At 34.0% G+C, this 9,126-nt stretch overlaps 1 long non-coding RNA gene across 1 annotated transcript; it reads right to left on the bottom strand.

Annotated features, from left to right (window-relative positions):
• Positions 1 to 7,258: 7,258 nt before the first annotated feature.
• On the bottom strand, positions 7,259 to 8,916 carry LOC145138774 (uncharacterized). The gene is made up of 3 exons (XR_013721717.1): positions 8,645 to 8,916; positions 7,578 to 7,631; positions 7,259 to 7,447 (listed from the first exon to the last, which is right to left on the bottom strand). It is a non-coding gene; the product is annotated as an uncharacterized LOC145138774 (long non-coding RNA).
• Positions 8,917 to 9,126: the final 210 nt, after the last annotated feature.

Genomic DNA, 9,126 nt, shown 5'->3' on the forward strand with positions numbered 1-9,126 from the left:
AAGGTACGTTGGCGAGAACTATTGGAAATTTATTGAATAATTTGAGTTAAAAGTTCAATTTACACAAGGAGTATATAAGGCGCGAAACCTTTTCCTGCATAGCCAAATGTAAAGGAGTTTACAATTGTGACACATCCCTTCCATTTGAATAAGATGTGTTGTAATAAATTAATAATTAAAAGGACGATTTTAATCCCAATAGGTAATAGCATGCTTTTTAATTTTATATTGAATAATAAATTAATAATAGTATATTACAATCACGAATATATATATATATATATATATATATATATATATATATATTAAATAAAAAACAAATTAACACATAATAAAATTTTATTTAAACTGTTTTCTATTAGTTTGTGAATATAATTAAGTATTCTTGTTATCTTTTTTCTAACTTGAAATCTTTTCATACTTAAAATTTTAGGAGTCACACCAAAGCCATATATTTTTTTAGGCCAAATTTGTTCCACGTATTAAATGTTTTTTTTGACAATTGATTTTGACATTTTGGTTAGTTAACAAATACCAAAATCGAATCGGGTTATTTTTAAAAATTGATTTCTATTATGTTTTATCATTATTAATTTGTTTTAACATTATACATTCGGGTCGGATCGGAGGGTCTCGAATCAATTCAGAATATCTGTAGCATTACCATTTACCACACACAGTTCAATTTTAAGTAATAAGAATTACAATTTACTGTACTTTACAAGTGCTGCTGCAGATAAGTGCATTGTTCTAGTAGAGAGAGGATAAGTGGTTGAAGGAAAATAGAGTCATACTCATACCCTACTTACCAGGAGAAAACGGAGGCTGACGCCGGTATTCACCGGAACAACCGCTGCTGGCATGTAATTTCCCCGTCATTCAATGTCGCCTCAATTCAGTATCTCTCCAGATTGGAAATTTCGTTTCCGTTTCTAATTTCGTGTAAGAACTTCATTAAGCCATTCGATATTATAGTACAGTTCGTTGTAGGGGTTTTCATGTTCCGAATTTCAGGGTTTAGGGCAATGATTAGACTCTGAATCAACATATTGTTGGCTGAAAGTTGAATTTAAACTAGGAGTTTACAAGGTACGTTGGCCAGAACTATTGGAAATTTATTGAATAATTTGAGTTAAAAGTTCGATTTACACAAGGAGTATACAAGGGTTGAAACCTTTTCCTGCATAGCCAAATGTAAAGGAGTTTACAATTGTGACATATCCCTTCCATTTGAATCAGATGTTTTGTAATAAATTAATAATTAAAAGGACCATTTTAATCCCAAGAGGTAATAACCTGTTTTTTGATTTTATATTGAATAATAAATTATTAAAAGTATATTACAATCACGAATATATTTTCATTTATATATTTTTAAATGAAAAACAAATTAAAACATAATAAAATTTCGGTTAAACTGTTTTCTATTAGTTTCTTAATATAATTAAGTATTCTAGTTATCTTTTTTATAATTTGAAATCTTTTCATACTTAAAATTTTAGGAGTCACACCAAAGCCATATATTTTTTTAGGCCAAATTTGTCCCACATATTAAATGGTTTTTTAGACAATTGATTTTGAGATTTTGGTTAGTTAATAAATACAAAAATCGAATCGGGTTAGTTTTAACAATTGATTTCTATTATGTTTTATCTTTATTAATTCGTTTTAACATTATACATCCAGGTCGGATCGAAGGTCCCAAATCACTTCACAACATCTGTGGCATTACCATTTACCATATAAGAATTACAGTTTACTGTACTTTACAAGTGCTGCTGCAGATAAGTGCGTCGTTCTAGTAGAGAGAGGATAAGTGGTTGAAGAAAAACAGAGTCATACTCATACCCTACTTACCACGAGATAACGGAGCCTGACGCCGGTATTCACCGGAACAACCGCTACAGGCATGTAATTTCCCCGTCATTCACTGTCACCTCAATTTAGTATCTCTCCATATTGGAAATTACGTTTCCGTTTCTAATTTCGGGTAAGAACTTCATCAAGCCATTCGATATTATAGTACAATTCGTGTTAGGGGTTTTCATGTTCCGAATTTCAGGGTTTAGGGCAATGATTAAACTCTGAATCAACATATTGTTGCCTGAAAGTTGAATTAAACTAGGAGTTTAAAAGGCACGCAGGCCAGAACTATTGGAAATTTATTGAATAATTTGAGTTAAAAGTTCGATTTACACAAGGAGTATACAAGGCGAGAAACCTTTTCCTACATAGCCAAATGTAAAGGAGTTTACAATTGGGACATATCCCTTCCATTTGAATCAGATGTTTTGTAATAAATTAATAATTAAAAGGACGATTTTAATCCCAAGAGGTAATAGCATGCTTTTTGATTTTATATTGAATAATAAATTATTAATAGTATATTACAATCACGAATATATTTTTATTTATATATTTTTAAATAAAAAACAAATTAAAACATAATAAAATTTTAGTTAATAAATACCAAAATCGAATCGGGTTAATGTTAACAATTGATTTTTATTATGTTTTATCTTTATTAATTTGTTTTAACATTATACATCCGGGTCGGATCGGAGGGTCCCAAATCAATTCACAACATCTGTGGCATTACCATTTACCACACACAGTTCAATTTTAAGTAATAAGATTTATTGTTTACTGTACTTTACAAGTACTGCTGCAAATAAGTGCGTCGTTCTAGTAGAGATAGGATAAGTGGTTGAAGGAAAACAAAGTCATACTCATACCCTACTTACCAAGAGAGAACAGAGGCTGACGCCAGTATTCACCGGAACAACCACTACTGGCATGTAATTTCCCCGTCATTCACTGTCACCTCAATTCAGTATCTCTCCATATTGGAAATTACGTTTCCGTTTCTAATTTCGTGTAAGAACTTCATCAAGCCATTCAATATAATAGTACAGTTCGTTGTTCGTTGTAGGGCTTTTCATGTTCCGAATTTCAGGTTTAGGGCAATGATTAGACTCTGAATCAACATATTGTTGGCTGAAAGTTGAATATAAACTTATAGTTTACAAGGTACGTTGGCCAGAACTATTGGAAATTTATTGAATAATTTGAGTTAAAAGTTCGATTTACACAAGGAGTATACAAGGCGAGAAACCTTTTCCTGCATAGCCAAATGTAAAGGAGTTTACAATTGTGACATATCCCTTCCATTTGAATCAGATGTGTTGTAATAAATTAATAATTAAAAGGACGATTTTAATCCCAATAGGTAATAGCATGCTTTTTGATTTTATATTGAATAATAAATTAATAATAGTATATTACAATCACGAATATATTTTTATTTATATATTTTTAAATAAAAAACAAATTAAAACATAATAAAATTTTAGTTAAACTTTTTTCTATTAGTTTGTAAATATAATTAAGTATTCTTGTTATCTTTTTTCAAACTTGAAATATTTTCATACTTAAATTTTTAGGAGTCACACCAAAGCCATATATTTTTTTGGCCAAATTTGTCCCACGTATTAAATGGTTTTTTTGACAATTGATTTTGACATTTTGGTTAGTTAACAAATACCAAAATCGAATCGGGTTATTTTTAAAAATTGATTTCTATTATGTTTTATCATTATTAATTTTTTTTAACATTATACATACGGGTCGCATCGGAGGGTCCCGAATCAATTCAGAATATCTGTAGCATTACCATTTAACACACACAGTTCAATTTTAAGTAATAAGAATTACAGTTTACTGTACTTTACAAGTGCTGTTGCAGATAAGTGCATCGTTCTAGTAGAGAGAGGATAAGTGGTTGAAGGAAAACACATACCCTACTTACCACGAGAGAACGGAGGCTGACGCCGGTATTCACCGGAACAACCACTACTGGCATGTAATTTCCCCGTCATTCACAGTCACCTCAATTCAGTATCTCTCCATATTGGGAATTACGTTTCCGTTTCTAATTTCGTGTAAGAACTTCATCAAGCCATTCGATATTATAGTACAGTTCGTTGTAGGGGTTTTCATGTTCCGAATTTTAGGGTTTAGGGCAATGATTAGACTCTGAATCAACATATTGTTGGCTGAAAGTTGAATTTAAACTAGGAGTTTACAAGGTACGTTGGCCAGAACTATTGGAAATTTATTGAATAATTTGAGTTAAAAGTTCGATTTACACAAGGAGTATACAAGGCGAGAAACCTTTTCTTGCATAGCCAAATGTAAAGGAGTTTACAATTGTGACATATCCTTTCCATTTGAATAAGATGTCTTGTAATAAATTAATAATTAAAAGGACGATTTTAATTCCAAGAGGTAATAGCAAGCTTTTTGATTTTATATTGAATAATAAATTATTAATTGTATATTACAATCACGAATATATTTTTATTTATATATTTTTAAATAAAAAACAAATTAAAACATAATAAAATTTTACTTAAAGAGTTTTCTATTATGTTTTATCATTATTAAATTTTTAGGCCAAATTTGTCCCACATATTAAATGCGTTTTTTTAATAATTGATTTTGACATTTTGGTTAGTTAATAAATACCAAAATCGAATAGGGTTAATTTTAACAATTGATCTCTATTATGTTTTATCATTATTAATTTGTTTTAACATTATACATACGGGTCGGATCGGAGGGTCCCAAATCAATTCACAATATCTATAGCATTACCATTTACCACACAGAGTTCAATTTTAAGTAATAAGAATTACAGTTTACTATACTTTACAAGTGCTGCTGCTGACAAGTGCGTCGTTCTAGTAGAGAGAGGATAAGTGGTTGAAGGAAAACAGAGTCATACTCATACCCTACTTACCACGAGAGAACGGAAGCTGACGCCGGTATTCACCGGAACAACCGCTACTGGCATGTAATTTCCCCGTCATTCACTGTCACCTCAATTCAGTATCTCTCCTTATTGGGAATTACGTTTCCGTTTCTAATTTCATGTAAGAACTTATGGAAGCCATTCGATATAATAGTATAGTTCGTGTTAGGGGTTTTCATGTTCCGAATTTCAGGGTTTAGGGCAATGATTAGACTGTGAATCAACATCTTGTTGGCTGAAACGTGAATTTAAACTAGGAGTTTACAAGGTACATTGGCCAGAACTATTGGAAATTTATTGAATAATTTGAGTTAAAAGTTCGATTTACACAAGGAGTATACAAGGCGAGAAATCTTTTCCTGCATAGCCAAATGTAAAGGAGTTTACAATTGTGACATATCATTTCCATTTGAATCAGATGTGTTGTAATAAATTAATTAATTTTATATTGAATAATAAGTTAATAATAGTATATTACAATCACGTATATATTTTTATTTATATATTTTTAAATAAAAAACAAATTAAAACATAATAAAATTTTAGTTAAATTGTTTTCTATTAGTTTGTGAATATAATTATGTATTCTTGTTATCTTTTTTTCTAATTTGAAATCTTTTAATACTTAAAATTTTAGGAGTCACACCAAAGCCATATATTTTTTTAGGCCAAATTTGTCCCACGTATTAAATGGTTTTTTTGACAATTGATTTTGACATTTTGGTTAGTTAATAAATACCAAAATCGAATCGGGTTAATTTTAACAATTGATTTCTATTATGTTTTATCAATATTAATTTGTTTTAACATTATACATACGGGTCGGATCGGAGGGTCCCGAATCAATTCACAATATCTGTAGCATTACCATTTACCACACACAGTTCAATTTTAAGTAATAAGAATTATAGTTTACTGTACTTTACAAGTGCTACTGCAGATAAGTGCGCCGTTCTAGTAGAGAGAGGATAAGTGGTTGAAGGAAAACAAAGTCATACTCATACCCTACTTACCACGAGAGAACGGAGGCTGACGCCGGTATTCACTTGGAACAACCGCTAGTGGCATGTAATTTCCCCGGCATTCACTGTCGCCTCAATTCAGTATCTATCCATATTGGAAATTACGTTTCCGTTTCTAATTTTGTGTAAGAACTTCATGAAGCCATTCGATATTATAGTACAGTTCGTTGTAGGGGTTTCCATGTTCCGAATTTCAGGGTTTAGGGCAATGATTAGACTGTGAATCAACATATTATTGGCTAAAAGTTGAATTTAAACTAGGAGTTTACAAGGTACGTAGGCCAGAACTATTGGAAATTTATTAATAATTTGAGTTAAAAGTTCGATTTACACAAGGAGTATGCAAGGCGAGAAATCTTTTCCTGCATAGCCAAATGTAAATGAGTTTACAATTGTGACATATCCCTTCCATTTGAATCAGATGTGTTGTAATAAATTAATAATTAAAAGGACGATTTTAATCCCAAGAGGCAATAGCATGCTTTTTGATTTTATATTGAATAATAAATTAATAATAATATATTACATTCACGAATATATTTTTATTTATATATTTTTAAATAAAAAACAAATTAAAACATAATAAATTTTTGGTTAAACTGTTTTCTATTAGTTTGTAATATAATTAAGTATTCTTGTTATCTTTTTTCTAATTTGAAATCTTTTCATACTTCAAATTTTAGGAGTCACACAAAAACCATATATTCTTTTGGCCAAATTTGTCTCCCGTATTAAATGATTTTTTGACATTTGATTTTGACATTTGTTTAGTTAATAAATACCAAAATCGAATCAGGTTAATTTTAACAATCGGAGGGTCCCAAATCAATTCACAACATCTGTGGCATTACCATTTACCACACACAGTTCAATTTTAAGAAATAAGAATTACAGTTTTACTGTACTTTACAAGTGCTGCTGCAGATAACTGCGTCGTTCTAGTAGAGAAAGGATAAATGGTTGAAGGAAAACAGAGTCATACTCATACCCTACTTACCACAAGAGAACGGAGGCTGACGCCTGTATTCACCGGAACAACCGCTACTGGCATGTAATTTCCCCGTCATTCACTGTCACCTTAATTCAGTATATCTCTATATTGGGAATTACATTTTCGTTTCTAATTTCGTGTAAGAACTTCATCAAGCCATTCGATATTATAGTACAGTTCGTTGTAGGGGTTTTCATGTTCCGAATTTCAGGGTTTAGGGCAATGAGTAGACTCTGAATCAACATATTATTGGCTAAAGGTTGAATTTAAACTAGGAGTTTACATGGTACGTAGGCCAGAACTATTGAAAATTTATTGATAATTTGAGTTAAAAGTTCGATTTACACAAGGAGTATACAAGGCGAGAAACCTTTTCTTGCATAGCCAAATGTAAAGGAGTTTACAATTGAGACATATCTGTAACACCGTGAATTTTCGTACAATTTTTTTCATTTTTAAATCACAAAAATGCTCATAATACATTTCACAAAATCCCAATTATCAAATTAACAAAACATAAATCCATAATTGTTTAGTTAATGATCCAGGATCTTCCAAAACATAACTCTTTATCGCATGTGTACAATCGAGCCGTTGCCTTCCCGTGAACCTGAGAAGTACCTGAAACACATAACACATAACACGGTAAACAGTAAGCTTAGTGAGTTCCCCAAAATAGCACACACACAACACTGTAGCCACTCGAGTCGCACAAAATACCACTCATGGTAAGTATAGTGAGGAGACTTACCTCTGATGGCGAACAGATCCTATAAATGCTGCTGCTGTACTCCGACCTCTAACACTGAGCCAAACACATAATTAACCCCATTAGGATTTAAGAACAAACCTTCACATATTAGGTCTAAATATGGTCCACTAATCTGCTCCATAAATAACTCAAGCCCAATGGGCCCACCAAAGACCAATACCAAATGGGTCCACAAAAGTCCTATAATGGCCCAAATATGGCCCAATTTTCCAAATTGGCCCCAAACCCTCATATGGCCTTACCCTAAAGCCCATCTAAATATTCTAGTCCACATGATTGCTCTTGGATGACCCATCAATAGCCCAATCACCAAGGCCCAATAGAAAGGCCTAACACATTAAGGGTTTTTCACATAAAATCACGATTAGGGTTAAGTGAGAACACTTAACCCATTAAGGACTTAACCCATTAAGTCCATTATTCCACTAAGTCGTCATATAATAGAATCATCGTGAGCTATAACTTCAGCTCACTAGTCCAAACGCGGGTCCCGATGAGCCTAAGCCAATATACTCCCAATTAGGGTTTTCTAAACCCTAATTAGGGTTTCTAGCCCACTAACGAACCAGCCTAGTCCAATAATAAGTGTTTTGGCCCAATAGGGTTCCATTAGAACGGGCACCACACATTGCCACCTCGGGCAGTGGTGGTTGGTGGCGGCTCACGGCGGCAACCACCACCTCACGGTGGTGGGGGGGGGGGGGTTTCCGGCCATACAAACACTCATTCCATCTCATAATTTCCGAAATCTGCTCTTATGCTCAAAAAATCAAACCAAAAAACACATCCACAGCCACCTTCCACGGTGGCTGGTGGCGGCGGAGACATGGCTGAAACGGCAGCCACCATGGTTGGCTGCCATGGTGGTGCGCCAACCCTCGGGTCGACATTCTCACGAACTCCAGCCATAAATTGCAACCTGAAATGGACACTTTCAGCCACCCACTTGGTGGCTGACGCCGCTGAGGTCAATGGAAACGCCGGCAGAAGCCGGCATCAGAGGCAACAACTACGCCACACATCCACGGAGGAGTCAAGGAGGTTACCTGATGCTTCTGATGGAGGAATAACGTGAAGACAAGAAGCGAAGGGCTTCAGCGGAGGTTTGGCGATCGCGTCTTCACCGGAGGAGAGCAGTGGCGGCCCACTGTTAGCTTCGTGTGCTGCTCTTCGCCGTTGCTGATAGCTTCACCGGCAGCCGGCGTCGATCTTGCCTTACACGTCTTCGCCGGCAGTGAAAAAGGTTGGCGGCAGAAGGAGGACTTCCAGTGGTGGCGGCTGTAATGGAACAGTGGGTAGGGTTTCCTGTTGCGACGAGGGGAAGGCACGGTTTAATCCCGTGTCCACTTCAACTATGCTTTTTATTCACTTCTAGTCCCTCCCCATCATTGTTTTTTCAACTTAAATCCAATAAATACCATACAGCCCTCCACTTTGAGATATATTTGCAAGGCAAATCCGAAAATTACCATTTAACCCCCATGATCTCAATTTAAGACATTCAGTCCTTCCTTCTCACAATGCCTTT

This window comes from Lactuca virosa, chromosome 9, assembly GCF_052849685.1.
Source record: "Lactuca virosa cultivar CGN04683 chromosome 9, Lactuca_virosa_CGN04683_v6, whole genome shotgun sequence".
Taxonomy (NCBI): domain Eukaryota; kingdom Viridiplantae; phylum Streptophyta; class Magnoliopsida; order Asterales; family Asteraceae; genus Lactuca; species Lactuca virosa.